Source organism: Cervus canadensis, chromosome 15 (assembly GCF_019320065.1).
Source record: "Cervus canadensis isolate Bull #8, Minnesota chromosome 15, ASM1932006v1, whole genome shotgun sequence".
Classification (NCBI taxonomy): Eukaryota; Metazoa; Chordata; class Mammalia; order Artiodactyla; family Cervidae; genus Cervus; species Cervus canadensis.
In genome coordinates, this window is record NC_057400.1 from 17,428,823 (window position 1) to 17,456,242 (window position 27,420).

The following is a 27,420-nucleotide window of genomic DNA, read 5'->3' on the forward strand; positions in this document are numbered from 1 at the left end:
GGGGCCGAGTAGAGGGTCGGGTGAGCGAGCCGCTGGGGAAAAGGGGAGGAGGAGACTGTGGCGGGGAGGAGGAGGACGGGAGGGGAGGCGGGGAGCAGCTGCTGGGGGCGGTGAGGCGCGAGGTGGCTCCCAGTGGCCCGAGCCCCGCGGTTCCCGGGGATGCGCCAGGCAGCCAATGGCAGCGCAGAGGTGTACAGCAGATGGCGTCCGACTGCGCCGTTCCTTCCTCCTCCTCCTCTTCCTTCAGTGCTGAGGAGCCAGAGTCGCCGCTGGGTTGCCAGACGCTGGAATGGGTGGTCTCCCGATACGCACCACCATCTTTTTTGCACTCAGAGAGCTCGGGACTCAGCAGCTCCCAGAGGCTGCGGCAGCGGCGCGGGCGAGGCGGGTGAGTACCACCGCGCTGCGCTGCGCCCCAAGCCAGGGATGCCGGGCACCCGGTTGGCGAGGTGACGGGGCGGAGGGGGGCGCGCCCCGGGTACAGACTTTGTTTTATTTTTTTTGACCCTGGGCAGCCTCCTTCTCTCCTTCTCCGGGCAATACACTGGAACTTGCAAGCAGAGCTTCCCGGACACCTCTGGCTTGAGGCCGCTTGAGAAAGGGCGGGCTGCCAGGGGCGCAGCGTGCGGAGACCCCTAGGCTGGGAAGGCGGAGGTACCCTACCCACGATGGGCACAGACCTCAGGTCACCGGACTGAGCTCTGGGAGTGGGACGGCAAGAGCTCTGCCCCCTACACTTCCAGCTTGCTTTGGGGGTGCTAATGAAGGAAGCCAGGGGTCTCCCATCCTGAGCGCAGAGCCTCCAAGCCCAGGATCAGAAAGCATAGAGTTCTGCGGCTTTGCAAACAGGTTGACTGAGAGTTCCCTTTCCATAGTTCTGACTGGGAAATCTGTGCGTGGGCGTTCAGTGCCCCGAGAGGATAGCCGAGCAAGCCAAGAAGTTTGCAGCGTCTTCTGATTTATCAGTGTAGTGTAGGGAAGCTGCAGCAACAGTTTATACTTCCAGTGTCCCTGCGAGGGGCGAGCTGGGGAGAATGGGTCTTGTGGGTCTGGTGTTACATCACTCTGTTTATGAAGGGAGACCTGAGAACGGTGCTTGAGAGTAAGGGACAAGGAGGAGAACACGGGTAATCTCTAAAGCATCACCCATATGCTCCTGTCACCTCTCCTTTCTAACACCTCCAGTAAGTTATTTGAATATGCAAATGAACCCACCCTCCCGTTTGTGCAGTCCACACAGTAAGACTCTTGAACTTGGAAAGCTTGGGGGGCGGGGGTGTTTGGAGAGGAAGTGTTCAGCTCTCTCAATCTCTTAGATTAAGGGAAACAACTATTTCTGGGAAGGGCGGGTGGTACTTTTTCTTGGAATTATTCTGGGCATTCCTCAAGAGCTATAACAATTCAGTGATCTTTGGTCAAGGGGGAATTGACCAAGATCATGTTACATTGACCTCTTCTATGGGAGATGCCAGGGTTATTTGGTGCTCTGTTCATTGTCAGGGTGATCTGCTGGTAGATGACGGTTTCCCACCTTTACCAGGCATCTGTGCTCTTGTAAATGACAAGCTGGCTGGAGGAGCCTTCTTGGTGTTTTTCAAGAGGGCATCTGTGGGTGCTGTGTTATCATGAAAATGGTAACCCATGTAGGCAGGATGCATGCTGGTGTGGTTGTGGAGTGTCTGTGTGTGTGTGTAGGTGTGTGCATAAGTGCATCTGGAGTTTCTTTTGCCGGGCAATCTTTGGGTGTCAAAGTGGTATGCTTCCCACCCAGGACAGTAATGGTTTCTTGGGTAACTGGGAGGTAGTGATCTCCAGAGAGGCTCCTTTATATTCTGAACTATATTATAGCTGTTGGTTAAGGCTTCTTGAAAGCAACTTAGGATGTTCCTAAACAAATCAAGAAGTCCTATCCAGTGGTAAGGGAAGAGTCTCCTGTATTTGTGGTTTGAAAGCTATATAAAGTATGTGTCTTGAGGCTTCACTTTGATGCACTGCTATTTTTAATCTTGATACCATTAATATCAGGGGCCTTCTTTTAAAACTTCATGTGGCCACTTCTCTGCTTTCTGTGGGTAGAGGAGCCAACTGGGGACATTGGAAGATGCCTGGAATTGGCTTCTTACTATGCCTGGGCACTGTGGATTTTTTTTCACCCGCCTGCTGGGAGTTGGGGACTGGAAACTCTTCTGCATTTAAATTTAAGTGAAAAATAATTTTGAAGATAATTCTCTTGACCCTGTAACAACATATACAGATAAAATTGTTGACTTAGAAAATGTGGCAGAGTCTTGCTTTTTAACACAAACATTTTCAGCAGTTGTGAACACCTGCAAACCATTCAGGGTTCTGAAGATTTGCAGTTAAGCCGTGGTGAAGACTTGGAGATGTATGGTCCAGCAAAGGTCTGCCAATGGCTGATAGACCTTCAAAGTCCATTTCAATGGTTCAGAACAAGTGGGCTTACTTTATATCTACTCTAATATTTAAATTCATACTTGAAAAATTATCTTTATAGTGTTTCATAGTCCTCAGCACTCACCCTCATTATTTTTTAAAGGTATTTTGTAGTTTATTTGTTCAATGCTTAATGTTTAGTAGACTAAAGTTTAGTATGCTCAGGTGGTGCTAGTGGTAAAGAACCTGCCTGCCAATGCAGGAGACATAAGAGATGCAGGTCCAATCCCTGGGTCGGTAAGATCCCCTGGAGGAGGGCATGGCAACCGACTCCAGTATTCCTGCCTTGAGAATCCCATGGACAGAGGAGCCTGGTGGGCTACAGTCCATAAAGTAGCAAAGAGTTGGACACAAACTGAAATGACTCAGCACTGCGCGTCTCATTAAAGCGGGACTATGTTTCTTTTGCCTATTTCCGTATTTTCAGTACCTAACAGGACCTAGGTATGTCTGTGTTTGTGTGTGCTTAGGTGATCGGTCATGTTCAACTCTTTATGACCATGTGGTCTGTAGCCCACTAGGCTCCTCTGTCCATGGGATTCTCTAGGCAAGAATACTGGAGTGGGTAGCCATTCCCTTCTCCAGGTGACCCAGGAACCGAACCCTAGTCTCCTGCATTGCAGTGGATTCTTCACCATCTTAGCCACTAGGGAAGCCCCAGCCCCATTATTTTTAGTGAAAGTTGTTTCTTGTTAGCTAGTTGAAGAGCTAAGAAACAGAGAGACTGTTAGATGGGCAGACAATAATTGCTGATGATAAAAGCAGTATAAACACAGTCTCCAATTTTGAGGATTGACATTAATAAATTGGCAGCTGAAGATGCCTTTCTGTTCTGTGCTGAGTGTGCCTTTTGAAAGAAAGAAGGTAAAGAATCAGAGAAAAATGATACTGCTAAAATGTACTTCATGAGAAAGCCTATTAAGGACCTCATCTACTTGCTTCAGATCGTGTTTCTGAAGGAATTCTTTTATTAATATCTGCTTAAAAAACTTTGTCCTTAAATAATAGACTGAATAAGCAGGATAAAAAGATAGGAACTAAGCGAGTGAAAGAGGAGTGTCCAAACAAGCAAACAAAAATTTCCAAGACATGTAAGTCATTTTAATTATATTTCACAAACTGAAGCGGAAGTCATTTGATTCCTTCAAAGAAAATATCTTTCCCAAACTGCAATTTTGCTGCTCTGCACACCTTTATAAAGATTAGGCATGAAAGGAATAACATCATTTCAAAAGTTTGAATAGAATGATGAAAAATAGTTGACTGGTCCTATTGAGTTAAGAGTCAGAATGACAAATGATGCAATGTTAAGTGCACGATCAAGATGAACAGATTAAAAGATTCTAAGTAGTGACAACTATACTATTAATACTTGGTGGAGAAAAGCTCAACGCCATTGACAGCTTCACTCCAGAGACACTCTCCAGGTGAAGTATAAAAAAATGGATCTTTGACTAAATAGAGGGTAATACAGTATCCAAAACTATTTACATGAGCTACTTAGATATCTTGTTGGATTTTTTGGATATGAATTGCATATAAGTGCTTTATATTTTTAAAAGAAGACATTTTCCCAGATTATAGCTATAAAAGAAGCAGCCGCATTCCCTTTAACACCAGGCAGCTTCCCAAATATAACACAGGTCCTTAATTTAGTGCTGTTAACAGGATTATATCTAAGTGATAATTAACACGTTAAACCTGTGAAAGTAGAGGATTTTCAACTCTACTTTTAATTCTAGAAATTGAGAGTTCAAGTGGGATTAGTGTTTTTGCACCTGGGAAGTCTGTGGCAGCCTTGCTCCAAGACGATAAATATTGTATTCACCCTTTAGAGTTTCTCATTTGTTGGGATTATTTTGTTGATGTTTTGACTAGCATTTTCATGGATGGTTATTCATAAGAGCTAACAGTAGCTATTGATGAAAGCAAGCCAAAGAGGATTAGGTGCATTTCCCTTCAGCTTGTATGTAGCTTTTGACAGAGGAGGAAATAGAGATCACAGTCCTTGAATCCTAGGATTGCACTTGCATTTGAAGCCATGTTGCCTGGAGCCAGCCAGGTAAATAAAATATAGATACTTAGTTATTTTCACCCATTGTAATCCACGGATGATTAGTTATGAGCATTGTCTAGCAACTAGATCAAGCAATTCATTTGAAGGGGAAAATAGAATATTAGTGAAATCCAGTTACTTCATGCCTTTTTTTTTTATGGGTATACGATTTTATTAGTGTTCAAACTTCACCAAGAGTTCAAGTATATGCTAGCCTTATGTTCAGACTGTTGAGTGAAGACTAAAAATGGACAAAGCTTTAAGGGTGCAGTGTATTGAAGACTGCACAATATATTAACTAGACAACCTAGGGGGTTGTGTAACTATGTATTTAGGAGTACAAGTATAGGAAGAAGCCCTGGAATTTGAGGAAAAACCCACCATTCAGGACTGAACAGAGGTCTTTGGTGGCTGACAGTCTCCCCTTGACTTTAGACTTGAGACCCCAGTCTGTCAGTGTACAAAAACCACTGAACTCAGGAGAAACAATAACACGATAGATTGCCCAGAGCCAATTCGGATTCTGGTGGCCCTGGGTTGGCTGGAGGTTGGGATATGTTCCAGCTAGAAGTCCAGGACCTGTAGAAAGCATCCATCTACTGAAAATCATCCATTTCAAACAAATTCCTGAGATGCTTTTCCCAAACCAGGGTATTTCATGTCTTTTGGTCGACTTCTGAAGCCAATCCTAGAAGATGCTGGAGAATAGAGTTTCTTTGGTGGCCAGGACTCAGGCTTACTGAAGGGATGGAGGAGTCAACCCAGTTTCAGTTTGTAAGCCAAACAATTAAGTCATCCAGCACATAGAAGAACTACTATATTTCAAAAGTAGGTGTGTGCTCTTGTGATAAAAAAAAAAAAAAAAAAAAACAATAACAACACCAACACAGCACCTTTAAAACTTTTCATCTCACTTTTGGTCATTAGCTTATTTCACATGCTTTTTTTTTCTTTTTCCTGTGATGTGGGAGTCTGTAGACTTTTTTGAAATTTAAAAAAAGGGGGTCTTCCCATCAGAAAAGGTTGGACTTTGACTTAGATGTGAGGATTGGTGAGAATGAAGAGATGTCCCCTACATCATCAAGGCTGTCATTGTTGAACTTCGATATTTTGCATCAAGGGACATGATGCCTTCTTTTGATTTTGCCTCTCTAGGCATGTTTTAATTATGAGCCTCTTGTAATTAAATATGCTGCAGCTAAAAACAGAATCCTGAGTAACTAATGCATAAATGATCCTTCCATGCCTTCACTGGAAAGCAGCTCTTTGCTGTGTTCTACCACTCGTCTGCGTGAGGGTTGGCTGCAGATTTGTGCCCTAGTGTTTTGTTATTGAACAACTCATTATTTCTGGAAGAATTACAATGTTGGGAAAAGCTCTTAACTTCATGGTATTCAGGCACCATTGCCTTGGTCTTAAACTGTAGTTTTGGAATGATGCAGGTTTGAATTTAGGTTTCTTTCAGGTGGTTATTTTGAAAACTATACCATGTAATACACATAAATGAAATATTTTAATTATAGTAAGACTAAAGCTTGCAGTAATCTCTGCTTGTAGAGTTGGCTCCTGGGCACTCCTCTGTTGATTTCTGCCTTGCTGGCTTATGTTAGACACCTTCCGGGTGATGTGGCCACTGATACAGTCTTGCGTGTGCATGCCTGTGTGCTCGGTAGCTTCAGTTGTGTCCGACTCTTTGTGACCCTGTGGACTGTAGCCTGTCAGGCTCCTCTGTCCATGGATTCTCCAGGCAAGAATACTGAAGTGGGTTGTCTTGCCCTCCTTCAGGGGATCTTCCTGACCCAGGGATCGAACCTGCGTCTCTTACGTCTCCCTCACTGGCAGATGGGTTCTTTACCACTAGCGCCACCTGGGAAGAACCTGATACAACCTTACTGGTTGTAAAAAATATTGAAAGCTGTACCAGTAGGGAAACAGGTGTTGTTCTAAGCCCCCTGAGGACCCTATTACCACCTCAGTCCTGTGGCTATTCCCCTGACATCTCTTAGATCATCTCTTATTACAGCAACTCAGACAGATACTACTTGGTGTGGGAGGAGGGCCTGGGGACCCACCCCAGGGGTATTGCTAGAATATGTTCTGGTTGGTTGGCACTTGAAGCTCTGCCACTTGGTAACTATTTCTGGTATCATCCCTTGATATTTTTTACTCATGACATAAATCAATGCAGCCATTGGTGTTAAGTATTTGAACATGAAATCTGTTTTAAGTTTTTATTTTTTGAATCTCTAACATTTATATCTGTTAAGAATATTTAGCTATTATTACTTGCATATACTTATGTGAACAAAGAGCCCAGAGTACCTAGACCACTTTTAATTGAGCTATCAATTTCTATAAAGCCACTCTGTTGTCCTGTTCTGAAATCATTCAGTCATGTCTGACTCTTTGTGACCCCATGGACTGTAACCTGCCAGGCTCCTCTGTCCATGGGATTCTCCAGGCAAAAATACTAGAGTGGGTTGCCATGCCCTTCTCCAGAGGATCTTTCTTGCCCCAGCGAACAAACCCAGGTCTCCTGCATTGCAGGCAGATTCTTTACTTCTGAGCCACCAGGAAGCCCCATAATACCACTCTACCTTCTCTTGAATGTGTCCCCGCCCCCTGACCCCAATATAACTAAGCATACTAAGTCACACTCTTGGTAAAGGGCAGAGACAAATTTCTACCCCAGGTCATCTGCTGCACCTGTATCTCCTACTCACGGCTGTCTCAGATCACATACGTGTGTGTGTGTATGTATGTATGTTTGTATGTGGGAGTAGTTCAACAAGGCTTTTTTCTTTTGGGAGAAAAAGTAATTATTTTTTCCATCTCCATTTCTGGTCTTCAGAATTAACTCAATTTATTTCATATCGACTTCCATTCATTTTTGTGATTAAGTCTTGTTAACAGGGCTTGGTTTCACTGGAATTAACCTCTTCCACGAGCTAGAATACATTCTGGCCAATCACAGAGAGGGAAGGGATGATTCCAACCTTGCAGACTCTATAAGGAGAATTCTTTGGTGCATTCTTCCAGATGTCTTCTGGCTAAAATGAAACAGTGCTAAATAGGCCCTGAGAAACACAAGTTACACTTCTATTGTGAACAGAGAAAATATACCAGGTCCTACATTACATTGACCTTCTGCTATCAGGCCTGTTTTCCTTAAGTCAACCACAAGACCCACCCCAATTTCAAAAGTCCCCAAATGTTGTTTTTTCCAATTCCAGCTCCCAGTTATCCACATTTTACCTATTAGTCAAGATCCATTTTTAATTATACTTCCACTGAGCTTTGTCTAATTATGCCAATTCACAAAGCCCTCTTTCTGTCTGAGCAACTCAGGTGGTAAATTCTAATTTTAATGTTTGATTGAATCTATTTTCTTATTAGCATCTGCTTGTGCAGTTCGGATAGTAAAGGGCTTGAATCAGAAAGGGCACCACTCTATGGAAGGTTCGGGACCCTGTGAGAAAGGAGAGTGTAATGGAAAGAAGGGTGACGGTGGGCCTTTGAGAATCTCTGGGGCAAAATTTAACAATATCCAGGAAGGTGACAGAAGTGACTACTAATGATTGCTTATCTGTGACATGCTGCATCACCTGGGTACGTAAGAGTCAACACGTCTAAGCTTCATAATAGCACTGCAAAGTACTTTCTGTTATTTAGCCTCATTTCTCACACTAGGAAAAGGAGGCTGAGGGACCTTTGGCGCAGGGTGTAAGGCCAGGATACCTGGTAAACCACGGAGCCAAGATTCACATTCCAGTCTGTCTGTCTGCAAGACCCGTATTGCTTCTGACACGCTAGACTGCCCTCGAGCCTGAAGTTTGAGTCAGCAAGTTTAATCTTAACCTCTACTGGAATGCAAGCATGCACACACACACACACACATACACACACACAATCACTCACACTTACCTACTGCCAGAGCCTACACATGTGATGGATGGATTCCACTGACAGGCAGAGCAATGGTAAATCATCTCTACCTGGAGCCAGACATGTCATCAGGACACAGGGCAAAGGCTGCAGTTTGATTTGGGGCAGACCTTATGTATAAAGTTTATAGTATCTTAGAATTGTAAAGAGCTTGAGATACACTATATAAAAGTGTGAGCTTATTGAGAAACTATCGGAAGATTCTGAAAATCCACACATGTGTAGGAAATCCACATCATATTCCTTTTCATTAATGGCTTATCATTAAGACAACTATTCTCCTGAATATGCAAATATTCAAGGCATTAGCTTTGAAATTAGCACCAAGAGCAGGAAAAGGGGGAAAACCAGTCTTCAGATGTGAGTGTGGGTAGATGGGCAGTGGCCTCAGTCACTCTCATGATTGGGCTGAGCCATCTGATCAGGTGTGTGCCCTTGTCTGTCCTCTTTTTTCCACTTTCCGACAGCAAAGTATCCTTGGTTGAAAGGGACAACTCTGCTAAAAGAGAAAGGTTGTTCTTGGGTGAAGCATGTATGATGAATCACATTTTTGAAAATTTGTTTTTTAAAAGGGTTTTGCTGGGTCAGCATAAGGTCTCTTGATATGAACTTCCATGGGAATGTATAATATCCCCATTTCCAATACCAATGTCTTTCAATAATTTCTATAGAAATATAGCATTGGAATATGGCCAGTTTCTCTCTTTGCCTCTGGCACAATAGTATATAAAGAAGCTCAGAAGATTCAGGGTTGCAAAGAGAGATTTTTACTCATTCCAGGAATAAGCTTTTTCACATTCAGAGAAGTTCAGGAGTGCCATGTCTCAGGAAAATGTGGGTTCCCTGTTTTTGGGGTTATTCATATAGAGGACTAGAGCCTGCATGTCACCATATTCTATAGAAAGACTTGTGCACAGGGTGTTAAAACCAGCTTTAACGAGCATATACTGTTGACTGAAAAAAAGATACACAACGTGAGACTAGTGAGTTAACTTTTCCTGGGGGCAAAATGAGGATTATAGCCTGGGAAACAGGATCTCAGATGGCTCTGAGAAACTGCTCCAAAGAGGTAGTGGTGAATGTTAGAATTACATGTGATTTTAGTGAAGCAGGGGTATTTGGAGTCAAGCACAAATTTTGTCAGAAGCTTGTTGCTGGTCATGAGAAGCAGAAGTCACTGTTGTTGATTTTAGTGTTTTTCTTGATATGAGGAGGTGCAAACGTTTAGGCTAATAAAATCTTCTCCTGAAAATATCTAACTATCTGTAGGCTTGTTCTGCTAGTTTTCCCGGAGCACGGAATATCTCGTTTCTGCTCTCCACCCTGAATTCCTTTCAGGGGGTGTTGAAGGCCCATGGCTGCAGTGGCTCGTGACTTTGTAGAGGCAGGTAGTAAATGACAGGTTTTAGTTGGTGACACTATATGCTCGATACTATTCTACATGTATGAATTTATGGAATCCTCTCAAAATTCTTAGAGTTGATTGCCTTATCATTATTCCCATCTTATAGATGCAGAAACAGTAAGTGACATCATCCAGGTCAGGATCTGTACTCAGGCACTCTGATTCTAATGCAGCACTTTTCAATAGAAATAGAAAGCAAGCCACAAGTACAATTCCCATATGCAATCACACATCTTCTAGTAGCCACATTAAAAGAGGGGAAAAAGGGCATTGAAGTTTAATTTAATATTATATCAATATCAACCTAATGTATTTGGAATATTATTTCAAAATGTATCAATTATAAGAAAATTATTACTATTACTTTCCTACTTTTGTTTATTTTTTATTGGTGGAAAATTGCCTTACAATTTTGTGTTTTTGATGTACAACAATGTGAATCAGTCATAATTATGTGTATATGTATATATATGTCCCTTCCCTCTGGAGTTTCCCTCCCCTCCCCCATCCCACCCCTCTAGGTCATCACAGAGCACCAGGCTGGGATCCCTGTGTTATTTAGCAACTTCCTGCTATCTCTTTTACATGTGATAATGTATATATGACAGTGCTACTTTCTCTGTTCATCCCACCCTCACCTTTCCCCACTGTGTCCACAAATCTGTTCTCTTACTAGGTGTATTAGTACCATATATGTGTTAATATATGATGCTTGTTTTTCTCTTTCTGACTTCTTTCACGCTGTGTAAGAGGATCTAGGTTCATCCAGCTCACTACATCTGACTCAGATTTGTTCCTTTTCATGGCTGAGTGATATTCCATTGTATAAATGTACCACAGCTTCTTTATCTGTTCACCTTTTGATGGGCATCTAGGTTGCTTCCATGTCCTGGCTATTATAAATGTTGCTTCAGTGGACATTGGGGCGCCTGTGTCTTTTAGACTAGCATGTTTGTGGTGCTCAGTAGCCACGTGTGGCTGGGGTGGCCTTGTGGGATATGGCTAGAGCCTGTGCTGTGAGCAGCCCCACTCGATTGCTGTCTGTTGGCCGCCAAGTTTCCTTCCAGAGCGCATACCATTGGCCTGCGTATATGAGGTCATTCAGCTAGTTACTAATTTTGTTCTTGAATACCAGCATGGATTATCTCTTCAGAAAAGCCAGCTTAAAACACTTCTATGCTTTTCTCAGGAACCTATTTACTTTTAAAACCTGTAAGGTAGGACGAGTTCTCTGTATCGTCTATCAAAAAATTAATCCCATGGGTTCATTTGTGGTGGTGGATCATATCCCGACTTCTTCCAGTTTACAACCGTTCACATGCATAGTCCTCCCGCCCTTGTTGTGTCCAGGCTAAACAATTCCAGTTTCTTGTGCTGTTTTTTTATTATCATTTTTTTTATTGGCTTGCTAGGGTATGTATGTAGCCTGATGCATATGAAATGGGCATAGCTGAGAATCTGCTTATCTCTAATAAGAACGAGAAGAGAGAAAAGCACCTTTAATGAAGAGTGAACTTAAAATTTTTCTCACTTGCTAATGTTTCTCAGTCCTCTTTTACCTTATTCTTATGATTCCTGCAGTCAGAAGTGACATGCAGCCCACCACAGTGATATTTCTGATCAAATCGTAGTAATTTCGGGTACGTTTGATTCATGGCTTGGCAGGTAGCATTCTTCTCAGTGATCTGAAGGGCTTTTCTCAAGTTGAATTTTTTGTTCTGACAGTAACCGACCCTCTGGGTTGTGGCATGCTTCAATTGAAAAAGCAGAATGTGACATGCCTTTCATTGAGTGAAACATAAAAAAATGTCGTGTGTCTCCTTTGTGAGCGTAACCTCTATTCGGCTGTATGTGAGAATGTGGGATATTTTAATAATTCCAAGTCTCTTTGCAGGGAGTGGGGAGCATTTTACGTGGGTATCTTAAACCTGACTTGAGTTGCTTACTAAAAGAAAATTACTAAGAACAAGGCTGCAGTTGGGAAGAGAAAAATTCTAAACTTCATAGGGAGGGAGGAATTTCCTTTTGGAAACAGACTCTTGGGATGTGTCATCTAATATTATGTGCATGAATATTAGATATTTCATTTGGATTATAGACTTGGTAGAATTAAAACATAATGCTAGTGGACATAATATATCCCCTGTGAAGCACATCTTTTTCTTTTTTTAAACTAAGAAGTCTTTACACAGCAAGACAAACCAATGGAAAATGCATCATGCATTTGTGAGCTATGTGAATAAATTCAGCGTATTTACTGAGGGCCTGCTGTGTCCCTGACACAGAGTGGATAAAAGCAAATAGAGGAGACCAGCCTCAATCTCCAGGAATTTGTATTCTAACTGGTGAGATTAGACTTGCACGTCCTCTGTCCTTGGCCAAGCCAAATCGCCTTATTTATATACATTTAGCTCTCTTACTAAGTATGAGCTGTAAAAACAGAGAATGCATCTTACTTATATTTGTATTTTCAACAACTTGCAGAGAATAATTATGCAGGGGCTTCCCAGGTGGTGCTAGTGGTAAAGAACCCATCTGCCCATGCAGGAGACATAAAAGACATGGGTTTGATCTCTGGGTTGGGACGATCCCCTGGAGGAGGGCATGGCAACCCACTCCAGTGTTTTTGCCTGGAGACTCCCATGGACACACGAGCCTGGTGGGCTATGGTCCATAGGGTCGCAAAGAGTTGGACATGACTGAAGTGATTTAACATGCACATATATACACAGGTATGTGCTGGATTAAATGAAAGTAGTACATTAATCTTATTTATATTGTGAATTAAAGTATAACTATAATGTATTTATGATAGGACCATTTCTATAAAAATTTTCATTTTAAATAATGAAGACAAATCGAGTCCAGTCCCAATTCCTCTGTGTCTCCTTTGGCTGGATCTGCTCTGCCGAATCCAGCTGGTAACTTCTGACAGCTCCATTGCAGTTGAAAAAAGATAGTCTTAACCTGATGGAAGTGTGGAGCCTCTTGTCTCAGCATGCCAGGGTCATAACATGATTTAACCTCAGTCATAGACTCTTTGAGCACACCAAAAATGATTCTGTTTTTTTCTGCGGATGAAGGACTTTGACATTCAATCACGTTAAGTAATTCTTGGAGGTAGGCATGCAAGAGGTGGGGAGCAGAGTGGACTAAAGATATATTTATGTGTAATTGCGTAGGGTTTCCAATGACAGTTGAAGAATATAGGACTAAACAGTATCAGGAGAATACTTAGTGTCTTTGAACAAAAAGAATCAGCTAGAAGTTAGCAAGTCTGTGTAACCTACAGAGCTAGAGCCCCCTTTGACTGGACTGTCCCATCAAGGCATAGAAAATGCTGCTTTGCTAGTATAGCTGTTTAAAACACTTTCAGAAAATTTAACATCAGCATGAACACATCATATCATCAGGAAGACAGTTATTTAGCATTTTGCCTGAAAGAACTTCAGTACACTTTGATAGATTTAAAATAATTCTTCCCAACCTACCAAGTTCCTCAAGGAAAAGAACAATATTAACCAGAAATAGACTCACAGACAAAGAAAACAAACTAATGGTTACCAAAGGGAAAAGGCTGCAGAGGGAGAGATAAATTAGGAATTTGGGATTAACAGATATACACGACTACTATATATAAAATAGATAATCAACAAGGCCCTACTGTATAGCACAGGGAACTCTAATCAATATTCTGTAATAACCTTTATGAGAAAAGAATCTGAAAAAGAATGGATATTTGTATATGTGTAACGATCAGTTTCCTATACACCTGGAACTAATACAACATTGTAAATCAATTAAACCCCAGTATAAAATAAAAATTAGAAAGTAATATTAGAAACAAAATACTAACCAGTAAGGAACACTGTGTGTCTCTGGTGTGATTTGCATTATCCTTGGCCTGGTAGAATGTGCAGCCATATCCCGAAACTGGTCATATGCTTAGGGAATTGTCGTGGAATTCATGTGGAGACAGGAGAAAAAGAAGGATATACTACAAAGATAAAAATTGCACCTGTCGAATTTTATGGATTAATGGATTCAGCATAAGGAGGAATAAATTTGGCTCCCTATCACCATATTTGTTTTACTTACAGTTCTTCCAAACATTGCTTTTGATTCTGGATCATATATGCTAGTCTTTAAGACTGGATGTCTATATTCTCTTTAGTCTAAAGCCTTATTTCATGTAGTATTTTGAAGTTCATGGCTTAAGAAACCTCTTCAAGATTCATTAAAAAGAATGAAAGCAACTGCAAACTCCTCTGCAGCCTGGAAATGTGGGCAGAATGGCTTATCCCTGGTTTACTGGCCTGCATAGAACTTGATCTCATTCTCAAGCTCTGTGTTTTGAAAACTTGTGATGCTCACAGTCTAAATAAAGTGCGACCTAAATCCTTTTAATCTAAGGTAAATAATTTTGTCCTGGCAGGTGTCAGCATGACAGGGAAATGTACACAGGGACAGAATTATCCATTGATTTGGCAACAAGCTTGGCAAGCATGCATGTTTGGTAAATGGCTACAAGACAAAAGCATCTGAATTAGCAAAGCAGTCAATCAGCCCCAAGAACTGAAAGCTAAGAGATGCTCAGATTTTATAGTATGAAATCAGTTAAGCTATGAAGGCGTAGGAAGTGAACAGAGGATGATGGGAATTTAGTACAGCACACATGTGACCATGTGCATGTGCGCGCGCACACACACACACACACACACACAGACTCTAAAGAAAACATACACATATTTAAATGATAGAAAAGTGATAACAAATCCAAGATGAGAAATGACAGGAAAAGAGGGAAGAGGAGGCAGACAATTCACCTGAAAGGGAATTAGCACTCTTGTCTATTAGGACTTGTCATACCGTTTCATTGAAACCAACAAATGACTGTTTGAAGGGTGTAGAGGACAAACCTTGTAAAAGAAAGCATGCCTCTGGTTTTAAAGGTTGAGCCTGTTACAAAGGAGGGAGAAATCTGTGTAACCCAATCATATTAAGCATTCTCTCAGATTTAGAAAAATTACGAACAAGAATAAAAACAAATGAGAGTGCTTTGAAGCAGTAGTTGACATTGTGATATTTACTCTATACAATGTACCATCAGAAATTCATATATTGCATATATAAGCACAAGCCTTTCTCATGTAAAAAGAATCTGCTATTGACTCCCTTTCCAGTTACCTCATTATCTCGTGTCTTTCTTTCCAACTCTACCTTATGAAACTGGTAGAATTTTCTCTGTCTTCACCATGCATTCACTCTTCGAATCACCCAGCCTGGATTCTGTCCCCAGTGTTCCAACGGAAATTAGTTCTTGCCAAAATGTCGAATGATTTCTTAGTTGTCAAATCCAATGGACATTTTTCAGACTCATTTTATTATGATGATTAAAAGAGGAATCTTAGTGTATTAGAAAAGCCAAGAATGAATTGGCAATGTTCCCATGATCCTACCATTTTGAGTCTCTGTTTTAAAGCTGCCAAAATAACTACTGGAGATTTAGACAAGCAAAATGGGTAATTTCGGACTAAGTGTAAACTGGAAAAGATTGAAATGTATGACACTTGGCCAAAAAGGATAGCTTGAAAATAAAGTTGAGATTGGAATATTAGCCTTTAGAAATGGAGAAACATGTGGGTATGTAGAAGGAAACTTAATTAGAATATATTAGTAAAAAATGTAACAATCCTTTATGGAAGATACCATATTAACTCCTCAGGGGGTGAGGGGAAATACTGATTAGTACACACATATATTCCCCTGTTGGAGAGTTTTTAAGAAGTTAAAAGAGGCAATTTTAAGGAACGCATAAAAATGAACATATACTTAGTCACTGATGCTCTTATGAGCACCAAACTTATTGATTCAGAGTGTCAAGAGGATGAAGTGTCTGCTTGTAGAGTTCCCTGGTTGACATCATCACCACTGAAATCATCTTTCAAAGAAATTCTTGATCCACTATCTAACAATTGCAAGTGGTTAGGGTTTCCCCATGAAATTTGTAGATACCTGTTTGCAGACAATACACTTATTCCATATTTACCTTTTCCTCAATTTTTTTTGTTGTTGTTGTTAATTTGTTCAGAAACTGTCCCTTTAAGCAAACTCAAGAGAGAAGAGATTGAAGGGGATAAATATTAGGTTAGTCCTTTTAAAAGAGAAAAGGTACACTAATGCCAGTGTAACCATCAAGAGTAGACATTTATTAAACACCTGCCCTGGTCCTTTAAGTCAGCACTAAGGTCAGTGAGGAAGTCTGAGAGCTCAGAGGCTCTGCAGGGAAATTTATCTAGAGAAAAAGAACACATCAGCTCATTTTTAAAAAAGACTCAGGCCTACATGCCATCCGCAAAGTGCTCTTTCAAATCCAGCGAGTCAAGCAGAACTATATATAGTTAAATGATATGCTTGTGTTTATCAGAGCTGGCATTATGGCATTAAGTAAAATTTATGATACATTGGGGTTTACATTAGAGTTTTATTTTTGTGCTGTGTGTACACTTGAGAACATTGGCTCTCACTGTATAATTTCTACATAATTATTGTCCAATTTTGGGGACACATCATATTAAGTGACTACCAGGGTTTTTTGCCAGTTTTGTTTGTTTTGTGACATGATATTGAATATATGTATGTGTGCGTATGTACATACATATGTACATTCTTTTAAATGCCATTTCCTTGATCAGACAGACCACTTAAATTATACTTTATAAGGTTTTTCCTTTGGGAAATATAATCTAATTTGTGATGCAGTTTCTTAGGACACACTAGAGCAGAAAGAAAAGTGTTTTAGTTGGCAAGCTGCATTAATATAAATATTATTTTGTAGCTTAATTTATGTTTTGACTTTTTCATATGAGTATTATAACTGCTTTAAGGTTCCACAACTTGTAGTGCATTTGGATTCTCTCCACTATGCTGAGACTATTACTGTGTATATAGTAGGAGCTAATTTAAGCATTTCTTAAATGAATCATGTTAGAATAAGGAAAAAAAAAACACTTGGAAACTTCATTGAACATACATTAATCTTGCTTTGATGATTTAGAGTTCCTTTTGGAACTTGGAGCATTCCCAGAAACACTGAGAAAATCAACTACCATTGAATGGCACTATAAATTCTGTTTATTTACATTTTCTGGGGTTTTAGACATTTAATAAATGGGATTTTGCTATAAACAAGAAGAGATATGCATGCATGCAGACCCATTCAGTCTACAGAAATTCAATAGGAGAAAGTGGATAGATTGGTTATGGATGCAGATAACCAGTCCTCTGGTTATAGGGGTACCATGGGGCTAGTCCTGGGGAGGGATTGATGTCAGAGGTGCTGAGGAAGGTTGTGTAGTGAGTGCAATGGACAGAAATGGTGGAAAAGTGAAGGCATCTGGTCTGTGTCTGGGTGAAATTTGAAGGTTATTGCAGGCTGACTGTCCACTTCTCCTCTGTTTCCTTGATGAATCTGATTTCCTCTCTGCAGAGTGAGCAGATTCCACTTTGCCCCAAGACTCACCATTCTTTAATGTCCATCTTTGACTTGCTTTTCATTTTCACTTTGTGGAAAGGATTCCCCCTCTACAAATTATTCCTTTGAGAAGTGAGAATCACCTATCAAGTCCTTCCTGTAAGGTTCTCTTTCAAACCCTAAACTTTCTAATAAGTATTTAAGCACAACTTTTTAGATGCTTTATCCAAAATCTGATCTCTTTGGACCAGCATTTGAGTCCACCAGGCACTTAGTTCTTTTCAAACTCTTTAATGAGCAATCCAGGTGGCATTTTCTTAGGGCTCCCCAAATTTCCTGAGTCCAGAGAAGTGTCAAACAGATCCATATTGACACCTATAATTAAAGAGCTAACTAATTAGAAGGGAAGGAGCCATTGTGAATATAAACATTGATGACAGACACTAGTGCATAGAAAATATGTGAAGTTGCATATAGTTTATGAGTAAAATTCATGAAATGTGTAGGTGTAAATGCTACCTTGTAAAATCACTGTATGATTTCGTGTCATCTGAGTTTTAAATTTGCATGTGTTATAATTAATAGGGGCTTTCTTGGTGGCTCAGATGGTAAAGAATCTGCATACAATGCAGAAGACCCAGGTTTGATCCCTGGGTCAGGAAGATCCCCTGGAGAAAGGAATGGCTACTGGCTCCAGTATTCTTGCCTGGAGCATTCCATGGACAGAGGAGCCTGGTGGGCTATAGTCCATGGGGTCACAAAGAGTTGGAAATGACTGAGCGACTAACACACACACAAGTCTGATAATACAATACAGGAGCTATTTAATAGTGGTCCAGCAGATCCCTTGGAGGATGGCATGGCAACCGACTCCAGTATTCTTGCCAGAAGAATCTCATGGACAGAGGAACCTGGTGGGCTATAGTCCACAGGGTTGCAAAGACTCATATACAACTGAAGCGAGTTAGCATGCATGCATGCAATAGTTTATAAGTTTTTACAAATAGATGTTTTCAATGTAATATATATGCCAAAGAGAGATAGAGAGTATGTGTGGGATGTGTGTGTGTGTGTGTGTGTGTGTGTGTGTGTGTATTTCAGGTTGGTCCCAAACAAATTAGTTTGCATTTTATCATTGAGAAAATGGAACACTTTTGGCCTACTGACCACTTCCTTTGTCTGGGTGCCCAGCGCCTTCACATTAGTCTATTATGGCCCCTTGTTGCCTCTGTATACTGGTGCCATATTAAATCTCAGAGACAGATTTTTTAATGAAGTGAAAAAGAATAGCTTTATTGCTTTTTCAGGCAAAGAAGGCCACAGCGAGATAATGCCTTCAAAACTGTGTCCCACCCTGGAGGGTGAACACTGTTCAAGGAGTAGGATGTGATCGGCTCATGGCCACTCTTTTGATTGCTTGGTTGGTGGTGAGGTAATTGGGAGTCAGCATCATTTCCTTGTTGGTTCCAGCCTCTCTGGGGTCCGAATGCTTGTGGGTAGCTTGGTTAACTTCTTCCACTTGGTAGAGGTTCAGTATTTGCAAAACAGCTCAAAGGGCATGGCTCAGGATATTATCTATAGTCCTTGAAGAAGAATTAAAGTTCCTTGATGTTGTTTAACAGCTTCTTCTTGCTGCTTAGCTGTGTCTGACTCTTTGTGACCCAATGGACTGCAACACACCAGGCTTCCCTGTCCTTCACCATCTCCTGGAGTTTACTCTAGCTCTTGTCCTTTGAGTTGGTGATGCCATCCAGCCATTTCATCCTCTCTCATCCCCTCCTCCTTGTCTTACTTGGCTGTTTTCTTTGTGCTTTTTCTCACCTCTCAGATTAAATTGGTTCTTTGACTAAAGTTTTTCTAGACAAAAGGCAAGGGGAAGACATGGGTAGAGGTCTGTTCTGGGAAGGCCCTAGAAGGTCCTGCTCAGTCACACTCTCCCCACTTCCTACCCTGGCAGGCTCCATGTCCAGCGTCTGCCTAGCTCTCTGGCCTCCCCCAGTCCACACGGCCATCTCTTTGTTGTCCAGGTACTTTGCTCTGGCCTTTCTCAGGTCCTGTGCCTTGATCCCTCTCGCCCACAGGGATAGAAGCCCTGCCCTGGCTTTATTATTCTTATTTTTTTCCTGGTATAAGCTTTCATAGCACCATTGTTCTCTCTTTTAAAATATAGTCAGTTCTGTTGTAATGCAACATATACATTAAAAAAAAAAAAAAAGCGCAATGCTGTGCAAAATGGCAAAATAAATACCACAGGGTTTATGGGGAAATGAGGTAGGGGCACAACAGTTAAAAACCTCTCAGTGACACCTAAAAAAAGAGATTGGAAGCTAATCCAAAGTGGTAGTATGCTTTTGCATATGTAAAATCATTAAGAAGTGCACAGTGACTCCAATAAATATGGTATTTTACCTTGAGAAAGACTGGAAGTTTACTCGTGGAAGTGGGCTTCATAAAGCTGCTGCTTGTGAGATATTGTGAAGTGGTGGGCAGAGGGTTGTCTGAAATCCTTGGGGAAGTCCTCCCACCAGATGAGTGTGGCTCCAGGTGAACTCACATCCTAGGAAGAGTTCGTGCTTGTGTTCTGTCTGTGTACACTTACCTGGTTCTCTTCAGCTCCCTGCAGAGTTCTGCATGTTCATCCACTATGTCTCACAGATGAAATCCCGTTGTGGTCAAATCATTTTTTCACATGTCAATTTCATCATTTCAAAACAAGTGTCTTAGTAGAACTGAGTGTACGCAGTTGTAAGGTTACGTTTGTCTGTGTGATCTTTCACAAATGCCCATATTCCCCATTAGACTAGAGACTAGGACACAGGGAGGGCTGTCTGCTTTCTCTCATCTTTGTAACCCCATCATCTAGTATGTTGCCTGTTTAGTAGGCACTTGACAAATAAAGGAAAAATCTTTCTGTCTTCTTTTTTTATTGAAGAAAGGTTCATGTGCCCGATGCCCAGTGAAGCCAAATGGACCAAAATGTTGCTGGATTCTGCTCAAAAAGACCTGAGCTCCATGAAGCCTTTCAGCAAGGCATTTTCAGAGGTCAAGGGAGTGAGGGAGGGGCATCCCAGGGCATGTGATCAGCTGCGCACAAGTCTCTGATTGGTTGATGGTGAGGTAACGGGGCAGTGTCAACAGGGGTTAATACTATCAGTCCTTAGGCGTCAGTAGGTCTGCGGGCTAGGTGTTTATCAAATAGCTGATTTTTTCCATTGGGTGGTGGTTTTTAGCATCTGAAAATCTGAGGAACTACATATGAGATATTATTTAGGTACTTCTGAGAGGTGCTATAGCAGTGGATATGAGGAGTGGTCTGTCTGGGAAGATCCCATAGGATCCTTCTTGGTTATACTTTCTTTCATCTTCTTTTTCTGAGGACTCTTATGCCTATTGTATATCCCGTGAGTGAGTGAAAGGTTTATAGCTGATTATGGCTTAGTGTGTTTTTCTACCTAGAGAGCAAAATCTTGGGACAGTTTCTTTATTAATGGTCTACGTGGTCATTCTATCAGGCAGAATTGAACTAGGAAAACAGAAATCAAACCAAGTTGTTCAGTGGAGGAACCTTAAGATGGGGACTTGTTCTAAAGGTGTTTTTGAGAACTAAAAATAATAGTTTGTTAATGGATGAGTGGGCAAAAAAATTGTAACACACACACATACACACAATGGAATATTATTCAGCCTTAAAAGAGGATTCTCCTAGCATGGATGAATCTGGAAGATGTTATGCTAGGTGAAGTAAACCAGACATAGAAAGGAAAAATGCATGAAAGTTATATACAGAAGTTAAAACAGTCAAATCTATAGAAGTAGAGAGTAGAATAGTGATTACCAGGAGCAGGGAGGCAGGGGAGATGGAGGTGTGTAGTTCAAAGGGTATAAAGTTACAGTTTTGTTACATAAGTAAGTCCAGAGATCTAACGTGCAGCATAATGACTGTAATTAATAATGCTGTATTGAATCCTGGATATTTGCTGAGAGTAGATTTCAGGTGCTCTCTTCACACACGTACACACACATACCAGTTACTCTGAGGAGGCTATGATAATTAGTCTGACTTGTAGTAATCATTTTACTCCATGTATGTTTAACAAAGCATGTTGTGCATCTTAAATATTCACAATTTTTGTTAAACAATAAGTAAACGGGGGACTTCCCTGGTGGTCTAGTGGTTAAGATGGCAAGCTTCCACCACAGGGGTCATGGGTTCAATTCCTGGTCAAGGAACTAAGATGCTGCATGCTGTGCAGGGTGGCCAAAAAAAAGGAATTTTTTTTTTAAATAAATGGGATGGTGAGGCCATTCAGAGCTTACCTATAGCAGGAACCTACTGCTCACTGGAGAGACCAGTGAAGGAGGTGGTCTTACCAGAGCCCAGGGGTAGAGCTAACCAGAGGGACCTGGCGCCACAAAGGAGTCATAGCCATTGATGAAAATATTGCCCTAAGTTGAGAAAGAGAGGGTCTAAAAATACCCAGCTTCTCCTGTCCTCCCACCCCCAATCTCCTGCCAGATCCTCTGACTATAGGAACTTAACCAAAAACCTATTGTATTGGCAAGGGAGGGTGGGAATGCAATTTACAGGAATTGGGTCCCTGTTGTACAGAGCAGAGAAGGATTAAGGCAGAGAGCAAAGTGATGAATGATCGATGTGGCCCCATTGTTTGGTTGCCTTCTTTGCAACAAAGAAATTGATCAATGGTATCAGTGTTGCCTGAAGGATCCCTCTGTGAAAGCCTTCTTCATTAATTTGGTAAGAGAAATTCACAAGAGTTAGAATTTTTGTTTGAGTTATCTTGAGAAAACTTACTGGTTAATGGATTATGTATATCAAAAGTGTGAAGTGTAGATCACATAGATACAGTGAACCAGAGGGGAATAATGCGTGTCCTTGTGAAACTTTTTCTCTAATTAATCATAAGGCAAAATATTTTTTTAAGGCAAAATATTTTTTAATAATTGAAATCTCTCTCTGACTTCAAGTGATGGTAGCAAGGCAGAGCTTCTCACCTCCACCCTGTCTTTCTTCTTTTCCTTGCAATTTGTAGGCAGTAGTGTCCTCCAAAAATTATATTTCCAGCTAAATATTAAAGTATTCTCCAGGGCAAAACAAAACTAATCAAAATGGAGCTTTTACAAATAATGATTTTGAGCACAAATTCTCCCTGAGACTGAGAACATTCTTTCTGTTCAGGCTGCCTTTTTTTTTTTTTGGTTCATTCCTTGTATCATTTAGAACAACAATGCTGTATATACAGCAGAAATGACTAGTTTTTTTTTTTTTTTTGTAAGATAGAAAAAGGTTCAGGCCAGTGAAAAGACTGTTCTTATTCTGTAGACTTATTTTTTGTTTTTGTAAAATATATGAAAGAAATTGAAAACCTACAAGAAAAGGGTCATGAACTCTTATGAAGATGATATACTATTGAAATAAAAGTGCAATTTAATTTTAATCAATGTATCTTAAATTTCAAAAGTTTCAAATTTCTGTAAGGGAAACTAAGAGAAGAACTAATGAAGACAGCTTTCACAGAGGGATCCGTAAGGCATGTTCTATAGTTCTATTTCAGAACTAACATTTCGTTCTGAATTTCAAAGGCATTATATGCAAGGTTTTTTTATTAGTCTACAGAGTCATCATCATGGTGAAGTATTTGTTAGCCTTTGTTAGTAGCACTGCAAAGTGCAATTTACAAGGCAAGTTACACTGATACCCACTGGCTCTGTAAATGTAGATAAATTTTACTAGTGACCATATTTTAAAGCCACATACATGAGTGCAAATAAGTAAATTTCATTATTTTTCTCTTGTGTGGCAGTCTCTATTTTCAGAATGCCTTTCAGCCTAAAATGGCAGAATTGTGGGTTAATTTCATTATGTCTGTTTCTTTTTCATTCAGTTTTGGGTATTCTCTTGCCTCTGTCCCCTGGATGGCACTTGTTTTAGGAGAGGTATCTGACCCTCAGGGGTCTGGCGTGGTCCAGGCTGGCATCCTCTGAGAAGGACAGTCTTCTGGTGTTGGACACTGTCAGGCCTTCCTGGCATGCTGATCTCTGCAGAATATCCCAGCTCCCACACCTCCTCTCCCTCCATTGGGTCCATCCTGCTCTCCACAAGGCATCCTCCTTCACTGGGAGAGGCCCTTCAGGTCTGCTCTCTTGCCCTGCCTGCCCCAACCTTGGTCTTGAGGGGAACGTTTGCTTGCTCCCCCTGCTCCGTCAGGTCATGCAGAGGGCTCAGTGAGGCAGTCCACCTGCTCTGCCTCGCCCCCTACCCCTGCTCATCACCACCTGGGCTGCTGGGCCATGGCGGCATGAAAACAGCAGGATGTGGGGGTAGGAGGTCACTTCCCATTTCTCAATGTCCCAGAGAAAAATGCACGACAGAACTCTGGGGGTCTGTTCATTCTGCTTTATCCCCTTTCTTAGAAACTGGAACTGTATCTAACTTTTTTTCTTTGCAGTTTTCAACTCTTTTTCAAACATATATACAAGGCCACCTTTAAGCCTAAACATTCAGAATTTGAGATTTGCATCTTTCTTCTCTTTTGACTTCCTCTTTATTCAGTGGGCCATTCAGTAGTGGTCCTTGGATTTGGGGGAGAGTCCTTAAGGTCCCAGCCAAGAAATTCAATAAAGCTGGGGTGAGGGTCCCTCAGACGATATCTAGTATACTTTCTTAAAGCAGGTTCTGTAGCTCTTGGGAACCTGTTTTCTCATTTGTAAAAGAGGATTTATAATACTCAGCTTGGTGGTTATTATGAAGATTAAATGTGATACCTTAGGTCAAGTACAAAAGCCCAGTGACCAGTCAAAAACTGTTAGTCCTTTCCCCTCCTGCCTCCCTCCTCCATAGCTTAGAGACCGAGAAAGGTTTAACTGAAGTAGATACACAAGGATCAGATAAAATCAGAAAGGCATTTCAAGGCTGTAGTTCAAAACGTCAGCTCATTTAACTATGGTGAAACAAAGCCTAAAATATGTCTTGCATTATTGTAGAAGCGGTAAATGTGCATTGTAGAAAATTAGACAATACTTATGAACAAAAATAAGAAAAAACGCACCATATTCCAACACACAGCGATGACTGCTTTGAACACTTTAATATATGTCTGCTTCTCTCTCTCTGTACATATACATACATATGCAGATATGTTTATAAATTAATTTTCATCTCATATCTAGAACCAGAGTGTTCCACTTTTCCTTGTGACCCCAGATATCTTTCATTGCTGATTATCTCAGTCAGCATCCAGAAGAGGACTGCATATTAATTTTGTTTGTTATGTCTCTTATGTTTCTTTTAATTCGGAATGATTGGTTCACTTATTAATGTCATTGGTTTTCGAAGAATCTGTCCAGTTCTAGTTGTCCTGTAAAATGTCTCACCTTACTGGTTTATCTGATTGCTTTTTAAGGTGTTGTTTAGCTTATTCTTCTGTTCTTTTGAATAAACATTTTTGTCTAAAGTATTTATTAATTTTGTTTAACTTTGCTTCATTAGTGATGCTTTCGATTGCATTATATCAGAAGAAATAATCTTAGTGATACTACAGTTAATGGCAGGATTAGGGTCTTGACTCTCAGATCCTTCCATTTTGCAGTTAAATGTTTCCCCCTCTGTCTAGCAAGTAATATGTATTGGGTTATTTTGGTATTATTGAGTGTCTAATTCTCATAAACCATTCAGGTAATAATTTTAGCACCAGGTATAATGAAGAAAGTTATAATAAATCAAAAGAAATGGCTAGATATGCTACAGGAATGGAGATTGGTATCAGTGTCAGTTTCAATTTAGTCACTCAGTTGTGTCCAGCTCTTCATGACTCCATGGACTACAGCATGCCAGCCTTCCCTGTCCATCACAAACTCCCAGAGTTTACTCAAGCTCATGTCCATTGAATCAGTGATACCATCCAACCATCTCATCCTCTGTCATCCCCTTCTCCTCCTGCCTTCAATATTTCCCAGCATCAGGGTCTTTTGATATGTGTCAGCTCTTCGCATCAGGTGGCCAAAGTATTGGAGTTTCAGCTTCAGCATCAGTCCTTCCAATGAATATTCAGGACTGATTTCCTTTAGGATGGATTGGTTTGATCTCCTTGCTGTCCAAGGGACTCTCAAGAGTCTTCTCCAACACCACAGTTCAAAAGCATCAATTCTTTGGCACTCAGCTATCTTTATTGTCCAACTCTCACATCCATACATGACTACTGGAAAAACCAAAGCTTATGAATAGGCGAACTTTTGTTGGCAAAGTAATGTCTCTGCTTTTAAATATGCTATCTAAGTTGGTCATAACTTCTCTTCCAAGGAGCAATTTTCTTTTAATTTCATGGCTGCAGTCACCATCTGCAGTGATTTTGGAGCCCACCAAAATCTGTTACTGTTTCCATTGTTTCCCCATCTATTTGCCATGAAGTGATGGGACCAGATGCCAAAATCTTCATTTTCTGGTTGTTGAATTTTAAGCCAACTTTTCCACTCTCCTCTTTCACTTTCATCAAGAGGCTCTTTAATTCTTCTTTGCTTTCTGCCATAGGAGTGGTGTGACACATGTGCATATCTGAGGTTTTTGATATTTCTCCTGGCAGTCTTGATTCCAGCTTGTGCTTCATCCAGTCCAGCATTTGGACTGGAGATTGGTATGGCAGATCTTAAAAAAAAGTAGCTACATCAGTTTTTCCCTGTTCAGGTTAGGAAGGAGGCCAGGTCTTAGTAATCTTTGAGTGAAACATATCTTGGTGACCAAGATACACAGAATTGCCAGAAATACCAATAAGTGAGCCTAAAACTTCAGAAGAAAGAAAAGAGTGACTTTAGCAAATTTTGATTTTGAGTTTATGCCTGCCTGGAATCAGTGTAAGAAGAGGGTGAAAGTTTAGAAAGTGATGAAATCCATAATCTTATGTTTTCTTAAAAAATGTAAGACTCCTTTAAAATGAAATCTAAGATGCTTCAAAATTGAAGTTGGATAACTTTTCTTTCAAGGAAGTCTTGAGTTGGAATACTTTTCCTTTTAATCTGTATAGTATCATTTTGACCAAGTATAAGAATTTTATGAACTCTGACAATTTCTTCATAAGCCCTGTGTTTTCAGCTCTTCAGATGTAAATTATACTTTTCCATTTGCCAGGAGTAAATTACCCTGTGCTCTGGCACACAGACTACTTCTAAGGCTGCTGGGAGGATTAAATGGTATTGAATTCTCAAAGAGTTTCAAGAGTTAGTTTTTAGGAACAGGCTGCTTTGTAAAAAGGTGCCTAGAGTGTAAGTTTAGAAAAGGCACCAATTTGGCTCGTCTGTTTCTCGCCTGGGATGATAAGATCAAAGTCTCTTAGAGAGTTTGAGTAGTATCTGGAGTTTTCCCTTGGGAAATATAAAGATTTGTGGGTTTTATATTTGTGGTATAAATTGGATTTTTACCTTATTACTATTGTATTACTGGAAGCATATTGCTGTCCCTTGCTTAGTTGCCTCCTGTCCATAGCTTGACCATGTGGTATGTTTTGACCAATGAAATGTGGTAGGAAGTTATGAGTGCTGTTTCCAAGCAGATGTTATAGAAACCACAGTGCAGGCTCACCAGTGCTCTTCTCTCCCTCTGCCCAAGGTCTGGCATGCCCCTGATAGCAGCTGCTCTTTCAACTTGGCTTTTAGATCTGTGATGAAAATGTAGCATATTCCAGAAATGAACCGGGTTTATTTGGTTTGTTTGTTATTGCAGCATAACTTAGTCTAAACTGACTGCTACAGAGGAGAAATGAGATGCATGAATATAACACAGGATTGTGCTGATACCATCTGGAAGTTATGGTTGGGAATGTTAAAGATGATGATCTGCTTTGCATAGCTGACTTGAAGACAACTGGATTTTCTTTTCCTCACTGTGATTCAGTAAAGTGAGTTGCCAAACCAGAATGAGGTTAAGGTGTCCATTGGAAGACATCTTAAGATATTAGAGTCAGGCCTAACACTACATATCTCAACTGATGGCAAGAATGAGAAAGAATCTCTGATTGGAGCATTGTTCTATTCTGAGGTTAGTACTAGTGATCTGTTGGAACAATTCAGTGAAAGTGA

The 27,420-nt window shown here is 40.7% G+C and overlaps 1 protein-coding gene across 1 annotated transcript in view; it reads left to right on the forward strand.

Moving 5' to 3' along the window:
* Positions 1-227: 227 nt before the first annotated feature.
* Positions 228-27,420, forward strand: part of THSD7B (thrombospondin type 1 domain containing 7B) — a 993,808-nt gene continuing 966,615 nt past the window's right edge. The window contains exon 1 of the mRNA XM_043487921.1: positions 228-388. The gene's annotated coding sequence lies outside the window, so the exon portion shown is untranslated. The remainder of the gene's footprint in view (positions 389-27,420) is intronic.